A 15,691-nucleotide genomic window follows, 5' to 3' on the forward strand; every position below is an offset into this window, starting at 1 on the left:
TCTCTTGAGAGTAGTATTGAACCAACTTCCATTAGCAAATGGAGAACACATCCATCTCCCAGAGTGGAGCCACGGAAGATGTGCTCAGGAGAGTGACATCCATCTCCCGGAGTGGAGCCACGGAAGACGTGCTCAGGAGAGTGACATCCATCTCCCGGAGTGAAGCCACGGAAGACGTGCTCAGGAGAGTGACATCCATCTCCCGGAGTGGAGCCATGGAAGACGTGCTCAGGAGAGTGACAGAAGGAGTGAATACCTGCTCACAAATGTAAGTAAAACTTGTCTTCTTGCCTCTAGGCAGACATACACAGACACAGAAGCAGTCTGCAGAGGGTAAATCTAATGAGGGAAATGACAGGCACACACATCCAAAGCATCACATGGAGACCTGGGAAAGTGGCTCCCCGGGTCTGAGCACTGCAGAGGTGTGGACTGCCCAGGAAAATGCCATCAGATAATTTGTCTCACTGCTGGTGCTGGAAATTTGGCTTGATTTTCATGTCCTTTAACAAGCTCATTCACAGTGTCTGCTTGTCACTTTAAGATGACGTTGAATATCTAATTTATTTAAACGTTGAGGGTGGAGGTCACTGTTTCCCACTGTAATGATGGACTGTATGTATCCCTTCAACTCCTGATCCAAAATAAAGCTTTGTAAGTTGCTTTTGGAAACCCTGCCTCAGAAAACAAAAGCAAAAAAACAAGACAAAAAAAAAAATAAGTTGCTTTTGTTAGGTATTTGCTCACACCTATTTTTAAAAAAGCAGCAAATAGAACATGTGAACTTACAGTATCTACTCAGAGTTCACAGGAAGTTCTAAGTGGCTTTAGGCTCATTCCTTATTTTTTTTTTAATGTTTGCTTGTGTGCATGCAGTACCATGGCACTCATGCCGAGTTCAGAGGACAGCTTGTGAGAATTGGGTCTTTCCTTCCACCAAGTGGGTCCCTGAGGTCAAACTTAGGCCACCAGGCTTGGTTGTAGGTGCTTTAGTCCACAGAACCCTCTTACTGACCTAGGACATTTTCTATTTCACAAAATTATCTTTTTTATCTAATATCACAAAAGTGATCAAATGTTAATGTAAATAAAACCATCTTTCTTATTTGAAACAATGATGTGCTTTTATTTTTAAATTTACTTATGTTTATAGTGTTCTGGGCACCAGGTCTCATTATAGATGGTTGTGAGCCATCATGTGGTTGCTGGAAATTGAACTCAGGACCTTTAGAACAGCAGTAAGTTCTCTTAACCTCTGAGCCATCTCTCCAGCCCCAATGATGTGCTTTTAAAACTAGATTTAACCATGCATGTATAATGTAAGCTATGTTAAGGAGCCTTGGTAGATCCATGTGACTCTGTTTGTTTGGGGGAAGCTGGGGAGGAAAGAGTTAAGACAGGGTCTCATGTAGCCCAGGTTATTATTGTAGAACTCCTTATGTAGAAGAGGCTGACTTTGAACTTCTGATCCTCCTGCCTCCTGCTGCTGGGAATTTAGATGGGGGCTACCACATCTGGCTCTGGATTTAATCCTTGAATCTGTTTTTAAGGAGAAGCAGTTGTAAAATTCTTTCTCCCAAGGCCAGGATGCTGCTGACCCTAAAGCACAAAACTCTGGTGTGTTTATGTCTAGTAACCCGAGTGGCTCCTCTCAGCCAAGTTCCCTTATTTCCACTGAACTCTCTCTGAACACCTTGGATTAAAATTTGCCTGTTTAGGCTTGTGCTCAGATTCCTTTGTGCCATTTGTGTGTGTGTGTGTGTGTGTGAGGGGCAAAAGCTCCTATTTGCCTTTTTAGAGATGAGATTTGAGAATCATATTCAAAAGCATCCACCTTAGCCTGTAGACATTTAAGTCATAGGGCGCCATGAGTCATTTCGCCATGTTAGAACCTGCGCTTCCAAATGATGCCTGGCCTAGTTTCTGAATCACAGCAGGCATTCAGGTAATATTTAGCGAGTGGCTGAGGCGGCACCTCTGGATCTAAGGACAGTCCATCTAAGAAAGCTTTGTCTTTTCTAAACAGGTTGCTGCTATGCAGCCAGTGGAACGAAAGCCAAGAAGATCTAATCTTAACACTGACTGGGTATAGAAGGAAAGGAGATCCCTTAGGCCACCAGGTATTAAGGTCAGACAGTAAGAGCTGATGTTTCATTAGGAAGCAAATACATAAATTTGTTGGGAGCTGCAGATCCCTGGCCCCTTGACTTTCTTTGCTTGCTTTAGACCCTTTGCCTGCTGGAGTGAACTGACACCTGTGCCTGCAGTTGCTCTGAGCCTAATGCGTCTGCAGCTAAAAGATCCCGAGAGTTGAGCGTGGCTAAGGATCCCTATATAAGCTGCCCTTGAGCACAGTAAAGTAGGCATTGGCATTCTTGTATCAAGGATGACCCGTGTCCCTGTCTCTCTGTCTGTCTGTGTGTGCGTGTGTTTTTCAGTCTTCAGGCTTAGTTCCCTGCTTACGTACCATCTTGTAGTGGCAGGGGCACTACAGGGACCTCCGGCTTTTACATAGATTGTCAACATGTTGTCAACATGTGAGTGATAAGGTGTACCAGCTGCTTATTCCAGTCTGGTCCATTTCTTACTTGTCCCTCCTTTCCCCAGAAGGATAAATAGTGTGTATTTGCTTCTAACAGTGCTGGTTCTTACTGAAAATTTAGATGTATACTGTAGTACTATGTCAGAGTATGGGGGACATAACATACATAAAACAAAATCCTCCCTTTCCCCCTACCTCATTAGAGTAAGGTTCACCTTCTTTAATCTAAAATGCTGGGTTGATACAAGGAAGTAGGGTAGGAAATAAGGTTTTAAGAGTTAGATGTTACTGTCTAGGCATCTTGATCATGTTTGTTTTTCTCAGCCAATTAAAGAAATAAAAGGCAGGGGAAAATCTCAGACAACACACAGCAGTAGGCACAAACTATTAAAAGTGAATACACATACACAGCAAGCACACAGAGAGACTCCTCACAGAGCAGAAGGGGATTCAGGAGCTAAAGGCCCTTTTCCCATGGAGCACTGGGAACTTTCAGTGCTTTGGTGGTGTTCTGGAATAGGTGCCCTTCCCCTAATTTTGAGTTGGCCATTTTAAACGAAGAGGAGCTTCTAGGCCTCCAGCTGCAGACAAATATGTATTTACAGTGGTATGGGGCAGGTTCTTTCCTTTAACTTGAGGTTCCGTTGGTCATTGAGACAAACAAAGAGAAGCTAATAGGTCCACAGCTTTGGGAACCCAGCTCAGGACTGACCTTGAACATATCTGACCAGTCCAGACTGCTGAGATGAGAGTGGAGCCCTCCTGTGGGAGAAAAGGCCTTTGTGTGGGGCGGGGGGAGGGGGGGAGAGGCTTCCTGACGACCCAAACCAACCTAGTACCAGAAAGACAGGATGTTGTTTTCCTTCTGCCACATTTCTGACTGTTCACACTTACCTGATTGAACATAATTGGTGTCTTTCTAGATCTCACTGAAGATTTAAATATTTAGATGCCGTTACCACTGGCAGACAAAATTTAGGCGTAGTTGAAATTACCCAGTGCCAGCAAACCATCCTGGCAAATAGTGAGGCTATTTCCAGGATGTATCTATCATTCTGCCACTTGCTAGGTTCAAACGTTCCATATAGCATTTTTTCTTAAATATGAGGACCCTAGGTAATGTCAGATTGTTGATAAGTATTTTGAAAATCCCCAGTTGCCAATGCAGTAAACCAAATCCAGCCAAATTAATAAGACCAGGTTTAATAAACAGAGCAGAGCTACTCCTGGTGACTCTCAGTGAAGGGAGGAGAGAAATCAGTCACGTGGCAGGTCTAGGGGCTGGGTCTTCAGTACCCTGTAGGCGTGGTCCGGAGCATCTCAGGGGGAGGAGCTTCTGTTTGGAGGCCTTACTGAACGCAGGGTCTGGAGGGGGGCAGGGACGGGGGTGGAGCTTCCACCTGAACAATTGTGTTTGTATTTCTTTTCCTAATTCTTCTGTCACTGAGAAGATTCATAATCAATGTTACCAGAGTTGTTCGGGTCAGAACCTGGGGCCCGGCAACCCTAATAACCTAGGTTGTTACCTGTCCTCAGTATGCCACTTCCATATGTCAATTAAATGGACAAGTAATAGTGAGAGGCGGAGAAAGACCACATTCAATGTGGCCATGTGAGGAAGAAGGACAGAGTCCAGTGGCCCTCCAAGTCTGTCTTCAGGGTACTGACATGAGGTTTAGGTGCAAGCAGAGGGGGCCTCTGCTCCCAGGCAGTCTAACCAGTTTTAAACATTGTGTGAAATCTTTTTCCTGCAAAGTCTTCCTCTGGATGGCACCAGCTTCAGCCTTTCCTTGCTCCCAGCTTGAGATTTCCCTCACCCCCGGAAATCCCAATGTCCTAGGAAGTCTAGTAACTGAGAGGAGGGCACACATTTCTCTTCAGAATATTTTCATTTCTGCCAGGCTTGTAGTTGAATAAGAATGGCTCCCATCGGCTCATATATTTGAGTGCTTAGTCCCCAGGGAGTGGCACTATTAGAATTGAAAAGATTAGGAAGTGAGGATTTGTTGGAGGAGGTGTGCCACTGAAGGGTGGGTTTTGAGTTTTTAAAAGCCTGTACCAGGCCCAGAGCCTCTCTCTTTTACTATGGATCAGAACGTAGTTCCCCTCTGCTGCTCCAGTGTCTGTCGGCCTGCTGCGGTGCTCCCTGCCATGATGATAATGGACTCTGAAACTGTAAACCAGCCCCCAAGTAAATGCTTTTTCTTATAATAGTTGCCTTGGTCGTGGTGTCCCTTTACATCAGTAGAACAGTGATTAAGATACTTGTTATAGGGCTGGAGAGATGGCTCAGAGGTTAAGAGCATTGCCTGCTCTTCCAAAGGTCCTGAGTTGAATTCCCAGCAACCACATGGTGGCTCACAACCATCTGTAGTGAGGTTTGGTGCCCTCTTCTGGCCTGCATGCATATAGACAGAATATTGTATACATAATAAATAAATAAATATTTTTTTTTTAAAAAAAGATACTTGTGGGGCTGGAGAGATGGCTCAGAGGTTAAGAGCATTGCCTGCTCTTCCAAAGGTCATGAGTTCAATTCCCAGTCAATCACATGGTGGCTCACAACCATCTATAATGGGGTCTGGTGCCCTCTTCTAGCCTGCAGGCATACACACAGACAGAATGTTGTATACATAATAAATAAATAAATAAATTTTTTTTAAAAAAGGTACTACTTGTTATATGATGTTCTTCCAGGATTTAGGTGAACTGAGCGATTGATGAAGTTCAGATTTTTAAAAATTCCCCCCCCCAAAAAATAAAAATGTTCTCCCTACAACTTTTCCTTTAAACTATGATGTATTTTTTCAGTTTTCCCTCCTCCTCCTTTTTGTATGTGTGCTATGTGTGCACGAGGAGCCAGAAGTTGACACTGGGTGTCTTCATCCTATTTATCAAGGCAAGGTCTCTCCTTGAACCCAGACTTGACATCAGTCAGCTTGTGTCCCTCACCCCTGTGATCCCATCTCTGTTTCTGAATCTCTGTGATTACAGGTAGTCACCAGTCCTGCATAGGAGCTGAAGTTCCAAACCCTGATCTTCACAATTGCATGGCAAGCACTGCCCACAGACCCATCTCTCTTTTGATACAGGGGAGGGCTTTACTATGTAGCCGAGCTCAGGCTGGCCTCCAATCTGCAATACTGTTGATCCTGCTGAATTAAAGGGATGCACCAACATGTCTGGCCTTAAACAAGCCACAGCGTTCACATGGTGATTAGAGGACAACTTTCGGGAGTTTGCTCTCTCCTATCATATGGCTACCAGAGAGTAAACCCAGACTATCAGCTCGGTGGCAATTGGCTTGACCTGCTGAACCATCTTTTTCTTGGAGACAGAGCCTTATGTAGCCCAGGATGACCCTGGACTCTGTATAACTGAGGATGACATTGAACTCAGTCCTCTGGTCTTTGCTTCTCAAAGTCATCTGTGAGTCATTTGGCTTTTTTTTAAACTGGTTACTTTTTATTTTTAGATGGAGGTGTCTCACTTTCTACCCCTAACTAACTGTAAGCCAGGCTGGCCAAATCTCACAGAGATTGGCTCACCTCTGCCTCCCAAGTGTTGGACACCTGGCTGGACAAAATTATGCCAAGGGTGTCTTCTATCTATATTGTTACAATCCTGAAGCTTTAATCCAGCTCCTTGAGCATCATATATTTGGGAGAACACCAACACAAGTATTGTAGGAGCGAGGCTCCTGCTGTAAGTAAAAGAGCAGGCAAAACAGTGACCCCGAGAAGTGCTTCAAGGAAGGATTAGCTTTACATTTTAAGAAACTGGAAGGGGGCCAGGAGGTGGTGGCGCACACCTTTAATCCCAGCACTCAGAGGCAGAAACAGGCAGATCTCTATGAGTTCGAGGCCAGCCTGGTCTACAAGAGCTAGTTCCAGGACGGGTACCAAAGCTACACAGAGAAACTCTGTCTCGAAAAACAAAACAAGACAAAAATAAATAAAAGAAACTGAAAGGGGACAGACAAGATGCTAAGATTTCATGGAAAGAAGTAGAGTATGGAGAAGAGGATGCAAGATTTATTTAATTTAACCTTTATTAATAAATTATTGGCCGGGCAGTGGTGGTGCATGCCTTTAATCCCAGCACTCGGGAGGCAGAAGCAGGTGGATCTCTGAATTCGAGGGAGTTCCAAGACAGCCAAGTCTACACTGAGAAACCCTGTCTCGGAAAAAAAAAATATATATATATATATATATATATATATATATATATATATTAAGTAGAATAACAGTGGAACAGTGGAAGTCAATATATATGTATATATAGTGTATATGTCTATTGTATATATATATATATAATATATATGAAGTGCACAGAGGTCTTCTACATCTGGAAGCGTCAGACCTGTTGTGTAGTTACTCTTTTATTGCTGTGTCAAATCACCATGACCAAGGCAACTTTAAAAGAAAGCATTTTATTTTGGGGCTCAGGGTTCCAGAGGGTAAGTCATGATATCGTGGCAGGCTGTATGTAGCTAAGAGGTTTACATCTGATTCACAAGCACCAGACATAGAACTAACTAGGAATGGTCTGGGCTTTTGAACCCTCAAAGTCCACCAGCCAGAGACACACCTCCTCCAAGCAGTCCTCGCCTCCTAACCCAGTGGTTATCAACCTTACTAATGGTGTGATCCATTAATACCTTCCTCGTGCTGTGATGACCCTAACCATAACATTATTTTCATTGCTACTTCATAAGTTTGCTACTGTTATGAGTCATAATGTAAATGTCTGATAGGCAGGAGATCTGATATGCGACCCCTGTAAAAGAGTCCTTCCACCCCCAGGTTGAGAACCACTTCCCAAACAGTCCACTAACAGGGGACCAAGCATTCAAATGTATGAGTATATGGGGATAATTCTCATTCACACCACCACACCTGTCCACGCTATTTTGGGACACCCGATGGTTCAGGGCCTGCATCCTCTTACCGGCACCTCCAAATCCTTAAGGGCATAGAAGTTGGGAGCCAGGAGCCTCCGGCCCAGTCTCAGTTCCTGCACTCCCTCTCCCCCCCGCCCTCGCGTTAGGCCCCGCCCGCAGGCCCCGCCCTATCCTCCCTGGCCGGCCCATCCGAGTCTCTTCTGCGCAGGCACCTGCCTAGCCGCCCCGCGAGGAGAGGAGGGGTCCTGAGACGGCCCCAGGGACGGGCAGTGATTGGCTGCAGCTGGCGGCTGGAGCCCGGCTCCAGCGGCGCTTGACAACCGCAGTCTGCGGAGCTGAGCGGTCGGAGGCGGGATTGAGGCGAACGCGACGGGGACCGGCTGCCGAGCTGATGGATTGACGTGCGGGCTGCTCAGCCCCGACCGCCGCCCTCGCGCTCGCGCCTCAGCCGGGGGATCGGCTGCCTCGCGGCTCCGGCCGCCGGCCTCTCGACCGCCTTTCCCTCCGCCGCTTCTGCCGGCTCCGCCCGGAGCCCTCAGGTGAGTGGATTCCAGAAGGCGGGGGCGGGCCGCCGGGCACCGTGGGTTGCCATGGTCACCCGTCGCCACCTGTCACGAGCCTGATGAGGCGCAGACCCCACGGCCCCCCTGGGTTGGTGGTCGCGATCGGGAGGGGTGTCTGGGGTAGGCTCGGGTGGCGACGGCGAGTAGATGGGTCGCGGGTGAGGCCCGGGTGGCCAGGGGACAGGACCTGGGACCCGCCAGGCCGCCTCTCCAGGCCGCCGCTCCTGGACCACACCTTCCCCTCGTTGCCAGCCCGATTCCGGCGGCGGAGCGATGCGCCTCGCCCTGGCATGGTGTACCCACCTCGCCGCCGCTGCTGAGGGAAGCGAGGCGGGCTGACTGCGCTGCATCTGCCTGGCCCCTGTGCTGGGCTGGAACGAGATCGAGGGCTGCGCTCTTGTTCCTTTCCCGGCTCGGCGAATGGTAGGGAGTGGCGGGGCTCGGGGGAAGACACGGGGGGGGGGGGTCCTGGTTTGCCCTTTCTGACGTCAGTGGTCTCTAGGAGCAGGCCTTCGGGGAGTCTGGGAGGGTGGTGACAGGGGCACCGTCTGAATTTCGAACGCGGGTTGTGCTGCGGGGCGGGGGGGCGCCTGCGTAAAGGACACCGGAGGGGGGTTGTGGAACTCAAAGGGTTAAGCCTCTTAGCTGTATTGGGGAGAAAAAGATTGGGACTCTAGCTCTGGGACGACGCCTTTGGCAAAGGAGTAGGGACCTAGGTAGGCAGGGGTAGTATTTGACCTGATGATTTTTTTTTCCTATACATCCAGTCATGCAATTAGCAACTACGAATGATGTCTGAGGGGAGCTTCTGGTTTCCTTTTTTTTTTTTTTTTTTTTTTTTTTTTTGGCAACTTGGTTCTCACTGCATAATGAAAGGAGAAGTCTTTGTTCCACCCAGATTCATCGGTTGAAATCCTGACACTTAGTTTTCCCCCTTTGTTGTAGAGTTCATAGAATGCTATAAAAAAGTTAATGACACAGAAATTAACATACAGGTTTAAAAGGGCTGTAAATCTTTTTCACAGAAAATACAGGTTCAGTTTTTTGTTTTTTGTTTTGTTTTTGTCTCAAGTGCTGGCATATGTTCTTTACATTTTACTAGAAAGGAGAACCGCCGAGGAGCCAGTTTTCCTTTATTTGACACATTCCGGAGGTCTCATTATAAGGGAGATGTAATGAATCATTATACATTAGTATTTGGAGGAAGGTACATTGCTTCCAACAGCAATATAACACATAAATGGGAAAGACAACTAAATAACCCATAGGTAAAGCAACCACAACATAAACTCCTTGATTTGGGGTGCCATTATTGTGTGTGTGTGTGTGTGTGTGTGTGTGTGTGTGACATTTAACTTATTTCCCACCATGTCACTTCCTAGTTTTTGTCCCTTTTTATGAAAATCAGTAGTAGGAATGTATCATAGGAGAGTAAGAGCACTAACCAATATTTTCAGTTACATAATTGTGCAGTCTCTTTTGCTGTTTGTGAAATAACTTCTCACTGAATGGACACCATATGACTTGGTTAGTATATGCTACAGTTTGAAAAACATTTCAAAATAAGAAAAATGTCCAGTTTTTCTTGGCAGTTCAGTTGCCTAGAAATCATGTTGCCTGGATTTAGGCTTCTCTTTCTTTGCTACTGTAATCACAGTCTTGGAAGAGATACGTATCCAATCACTGACCTTGTTTTCTTTCTTGTTCTGTAATATAGGAGTAACGCCTGGTGTTGAAGTCTGAGAGGGACTGTGATGTTGAGAACAGTTTATTTGCAAGCACTTGAGACAACATTAAGGCATCTATTGACCACCTCTTATTAAAAGGGACACAGACAAGGATCATTACCATTTTCTCTGCAATCTTTTTAACATTTCTAGTCCTAGGACCTTATTTATTACAGGGGCTAAAAGGAATTATGGGAACACTTGAGGTGTATTTCCATTCTTGGTAGAGTTTTTTAAAAAATTTTTCTTGCTTATATGGTGACGTAGGTGTAAGGCTATTTTCTTCTTGTATGTAAGGGTTAGTGATGCTTTCTTGCAAATCAGGCTGTTACTAATAACTTGAGTTATGTTTGGCACTGGATAATCCTCACCGTGATTCACCAGTTCTTGACTAATGAAGACATAGCTTTATTCCCTCAGACTTAAGTTTTTAAAAATTCAGGTGTTGACACCATTTCAGGTTGGGTGTGTAGTTCAGTGACAGATACTGTTATAGTTTCCACAAACCCTGGGCTTGATCCCCAGAACAACAGAAATGAAATAAAGCATGAATAAGCTTCAGTAGCCAAGAAACTGATCTGTATGCATGCAAGTGGCACAGGAAGGTGTCCTGAATTTCCCGTGAAGAGTTGGACGTGTTTGTGCAAAACAAAGACACAGCGGGAAGGCAATATTAACACTAATTTCATGATAACATTTAGAGATTTCAAAGTAGATTTCCCGTTGGAGTTCACTGACGCCAAATAAACTCTCAGCTGAGTTTAGTTTCTTCTGTCCTTAAGTATAAAAGTTAAAGAAGCTTAGTTAATGAATGGCAAGTTCTCACATAGCCCAGGAAAAAAGCCAGATTTCAGTTTTGTTATTTTTAAGGTTTTGAAAGGTTCACCATCACTTAAATTCTAATTTTTCCTTCTATTTTAAAGCCCTGTAAAAAGTTAAGAGTACTGTAATGGGAAATGTGCAGCTTGGTCAGTGGTTCTCAACCTGCAGGTCTTGACCCCTTTGAGGGGTTCGTGCAACCCTTTTACAGGGGTCACATATCAGATATCCTGCATATCAGATGTTTACATTAAGATTCATAACAGTAAAAAAATTACACTATGAAGTAGCAATGAAAATAACTTTATGGTTGGGGTCACCAGAATGTGAGGAACTATATTAAGGGGTCACAGTGTTAGGAAGGTTGGGAACCACTGGTTTAGATAGATTGACCATTTCATCTGGGCCATGTACTTATTTTCTCTAGAGGTAAATTTTACTCCTGAGCATTTAAGTGTAATCCCCTGTAAAATGATGATCACAGGGGCACAAGGACTAATATAGATAGATAATGTATAGAAGTATCTAACAGAAAGTCTTCTGTTAGATACTTCTGCGTAGTTTCAAAGACTAATAGTTTGGGGCTGGAAAGATGGTTCTGTGGCTAAGAGCACTGGCTGCTCTTTGAGGACCTGACTTCAAGTCCCAGCATACATATAGTGGCTTACAACCATCTAAACCTCCAGCTCTGGGATCTAACACCCTCTTCTTACCTCTGTAGGCATTAGGTGCCTGAGTGGTGTGCACAGACATACATGCAGGCAAAACAATGATAAATTAAATAATAAAATACAAAATTTAAAAAGAATATTTTTATGCCCGTGTACTCTGTACTTCATGTTCTTTATAAAATATCACACTGAGCTGGGTGGTGGTGGCTTCTGCCTTTAATCGGGAGGCAGAGGCAGGCAGATCTCTGTAAGTTGGAGGCCAGCCTGATCTACAGAGTGAGTTTCAGTACAGTCTCCAAAGCTATACAGAGAAACCCTGTCTGGAAAAAAAAATCACACTGTTTTAAAACCAAGTGTACATGTGTTTGCGTGTGTGTTATTCTCATGTTCACCATAGTGACTTAACATTGTATCTGATGTATGCAGACTGGTGTTAACACGTAAAAAATACTTAAATATATGTTTAAAACTTTCAGTTACATTTATTTACTTACTTTGTGTGCATGCACAGTGTATATGCAGGGGACAAATTGAAGAAGTTGGCTCCCTCTTTCCATAATATGGGTCCTGGGATCAAACTCAGGTCATTGAGCTTGGTGGCAATTACTGAGGCAACTCGCTAGTACTAGTTAAATGTTTTTGTTTTAAAGATTTATTTAATTAGCCTAGTGTGGTGGCGCATGCCTTTAATTCTGGCACTCTGGAGGCAGAGGCAGGCTGATCTCTGTGAGTTCAGGTCCAACCTGTCTACAAAGTGAGTTCCAGTACAGTCAGAGCTACAAAAAAAAATTTAAGAGGGGGGGAAGGTGAGGGGGAAGAGAAGGGGGAGAGGGAGAACGTTTGTGTGTGTGTGTGTGTGTGTGTGTGTGTGTGTGTGTATGTGTATGTATTTGAGTAGGGGTGTGTGCTTCTTAGGGCTGGTACCCAGGGGGACCAGAGGTTCCCCTGTAGCTGAAGTTTAAGTGATTGTGAGCTGTCTGATGTTGATGCTGGTCCTGGGGACTGAACTTAGTCCCTCTATAAAAGCAGTAGATGCTCTTAACTGATGAGCTCTCTCAACTTCTGGTTTTAACAGTTTTTCAAAGGTTATTTCAAAGGGATAGAACTAAGTAAGTTTTGTTTATCAATTTTAAGAAAAGTTGTCGGTGGGGGGGGGGATTGTTGGGGATTTAGCTCAGTGGTAGAGCACTTACCTAGTAAGCTCAAGGCCCGGAATTCTGTCCTCAACTTTGGAAAAAGAAAAAAAAAAAGAAAGAAAAAAAAAGGGAGGAGGGTATGGTGGCACACATCTGTAATTCAGCCCTTGGGGTGGAGTCAGAAAGATCATTAGTTCAAAGCCAGCTTCTGCTACACAGCAACTTTGAGGCCAGTCTGAGCTATAGGATCTCATATAGATCCTGTCTCAAAAAGCAGTTAGAATTACATGCTGTAATTCCAGCACTTGGGAGACGGTGGATTACTGTGAGTTTGGAGGTAGCATGGTCTACATAACAAGTTCCAGGACAACCTAGACTATAATAATGCCTCAAAGTGTGTGTGGTGGGGGGAGGCTTGGTGACGAAACTTTAGGTAATGCAAAAAGTAGATCACAAATAAGTGATGACATTAGGCAGGTTTTTTTTTTCCTTTGGTGCATTCATTGTAAAATGGCCTCAGTTGTGAGAAGTGTTAGTTTTACTGTATATCGTTACTGACCAGACCATACCCAAAATACTGTGTTCTAATCTATGTGCTTTAATTAAGACATATTTGCATGTGTTTAGAGGCGCATCTTCCAGTAGGGAGGGGATGTGAAGAATGGTTTTGTAAGGCTCTATTAACAATATACATAAGATCTAAGAATAGTACCCAGTGTTTATATATTGTAAACTAAGCAGTTAATCTTGTTTTGGGGATTCTGCTTTAGTTTGCAGCTCAAGAATAGAACAGAACCTTTGTGATCTAATTTAAAATTTTTTCATTTGTAAATTTTATTTAAAAATTTGAAGGGTTTAGTTTTACTTTTATTCCTGTGTGTGTGTGTGTGTGTGTGTGTGTGTGTGTGTGCACATGCCATATGCGTATATGTGTATATAGGGCCTTTTGTGGCCCTAAGGAGGGTATTGGATCCCTGGGAGCAGGAGTTCAAGCATGTTGTAACTCATTGGATATGGGTGCAGAAACTGATCTTGGGTCTTCTGCAAGAGTGGTGTGTGCTTTAAACTGCTGAATTATCTCTTCAGCCCCAAGTTTTTAATTTTAAAATTAAAAGTTGTTTTCATATCAGAAACCCACTGGCAGGGTGCATACCTTTATCTGCAGTACTCAGGAGGCTGAGGCAAGAGGATCTCAAGTCTGAGACCAGCCTGAGCTATGTAAGATGATGATGATCCTTTGAAATGGAGTCTTTCTGTGTTCATAAGACTGCTTGGAATTGCTGAGGTTTGAGCATATAGTCCTGCCTCAGCTTCTCAAGTATGTGGAACACCATAGTCGTCCTGGATGAGGCAATTTAGATCCAGGAAGACAAGCATTGCATTTTTTCTCCTCATATGTGGATATTGGTTTTTAAGCTTTAGATATGTGCATTTCATTTAGAATACTCACAATGGTTAAGTTGATAGAAAGTGGGATGTTTCCAGGAAGGGGAAATTCAGTATACTGTTATAAAAGGATAAGGGGGAATCAGAACCAGAGGATCAACTTGGGTAGGGATTGAGAGGGCAGGGTAGAGGAGGGACAACTAACACTAACCTTTTGAAAGCCACCTCGGGGGAGTGCTGAGGATATGGCTCAGTGAGTAAGAACATTGACTGCTCTTGCCGAGGACCCAGGTTCAATTCCCAGCACCCACACGGCAGCTCACTACTGCCTGTAACTACAGTTCCAGTGGATCTGACTCCCTCACAAAGACATGCAGGTCAAACACCAATGTATATAAAAATAAAAAGATAAAAAAAGATAGCCATCTGGAAGCCTGCTATAGTAGAAGTTTACTAAAATAGATACATATAAAAGGAGTTTACATAGCATTACCTTATAATGAGGGGAACAATAGTCCAACTAAACACAATATGCCACCAAATAAAACCCCCAGTACCAGGAATGGATTACATCTTTATGAGTCATTGGCCAGTTGAGGTCTGTCGATCCCACAAACATTACAAGCTATTGCCAATGCAATATTATCCTTCACAACTTGATAGTAAGGCATTGTTGCTGAAGACACTACATTTCTTGAGTCAGAGCATGGAGAAGTCTAGCTGGTGCTCAGCTGGAAGCTGCTGGAAGGTATTATAAACAACACTGGAGGAAAAATTAATCATTATTCTCACCCAGCTGTGAATGCTATGAGCTATAACTGAACTGCCTGCAAAGTAAGTCCCCTGGTGCAGTAGTGGCACAAACGTTATGGGGATAACATACTACTTTTTGATTGGGCTTAAGGTCTGCTCCATAAGATGGAGGCCGTACCTGGTAATGGCTAGTTAGGTCTTTGGCCCTAGGGGAAAATCTGTTACTATTATTAAATGATCATAGCAATACTAAAAATGATTCCTAATTACATATTGCTATATTCATAGATCAGTGCCAATGTGAGAAGTTGTCTTGGATTATGAGAAGATACAAATGTCTCTGAAGTAATACTACTTTAATATATATGTACTAATTTGTTTTTTTTTAGGGTTTATTTTTAGTTATATGTATGGTAAGGTTATGTGTGCAGGTGCCTGACTATACTGGCACTCACTATGGAGACCCAGCTGACCTGGAATTAATTGCTTCTGCTTCCAAGTGCTGGGATTACAGATGCATGTCACCATGCCTGGCTCAGAATCTGAAGTTGTTTTTTTTAAGGTGTTTCCTTTTGTCAGTTTGTCTCTTCCTTCCTTCCTTCCTTCCTTCCTTCCTTCCTTCCTTCCTTCCTTCCTTCCTTCCTTCCTTCCTCACTCTGTTCCTCCCTCCTCCCTCTCTTTTCTCTCGCTCCTTCCTTCGTCTTTCTTTCTTGTGTATATGTGTGTGTGCATGCACACATGTGTGTCCATGTCTCTCTCTCTCTCTGTGTGTGTGTGTGTGTGTGTTTGTGTGTGTGTGTATGAGAGAGAGAGAGAGAGAGAGAGAGAGAGAGAGAGGGTCTCAATACACAGCCTTGACTGGCCTAGAAATCTCTCTGTAGGGCTGCCCTCAAACTCACGGATATCTGCCTGCTTCTGTCTGTGCTGCTATTTTTAAAGTATATGCTACTATACCTGGCATAACTGTTTGCTTATGTTTTATTATTTAAAAGGTTTTTTTTGACATAAGATCTTGCTATATAGCTCAGGTTAACTTGCAACTTAATGTAGTCTAGGCTGGCCTTAAGCTTGCCATCTACTTACTGAAAATCCTCAAGGCCTGGGATTACCATACTTGTGTGTTTGTGCAAAACTCAACTTTGTGTAGAAATTTTTATGTTTTAATAAATTTCATGTGTGAAATTTAATAAA

General features: G+C 44.0%; 1 protein-coding gene across 2 annotated transcripts in view; it reads left to right on the forward strand.

The window, feature by feature from the left end:
• Positions 1-7,739: 7,739 nt before the first annotated feature.
• The window catches only part of Wdr47 (WD repeat domain 47), a 51,012-nt gene continuing 43,060 nt past the window's right edge, over positions 7,740-15,691 (forward strand). For both annotated transcript variants that reach the window (XM_038311236.1, XM_038311237.1), the window contains exon 1: positions 7,740-7,984. The gene's annotated coding sequence lies outside the window, so the exon portion shown is untranslated. The remainder of the gene's footprint in view (positions 7,985-15,691) is intronic.

Source organism: Arvicola amphibius, chromosome 14 (genome assembly GCF_903992535.2).
Source record: "Arvicola amphibius chromosome 14, mArvAmp1.2, whole genome shotgun sequence".
Taxonomy (NCBI): domain Eukaryota; kingdom Metazoa; phylum Chordata; class Mammalia; order Rodentia; family Cricetidae; genus Arvicola; species Arvicola amphibius.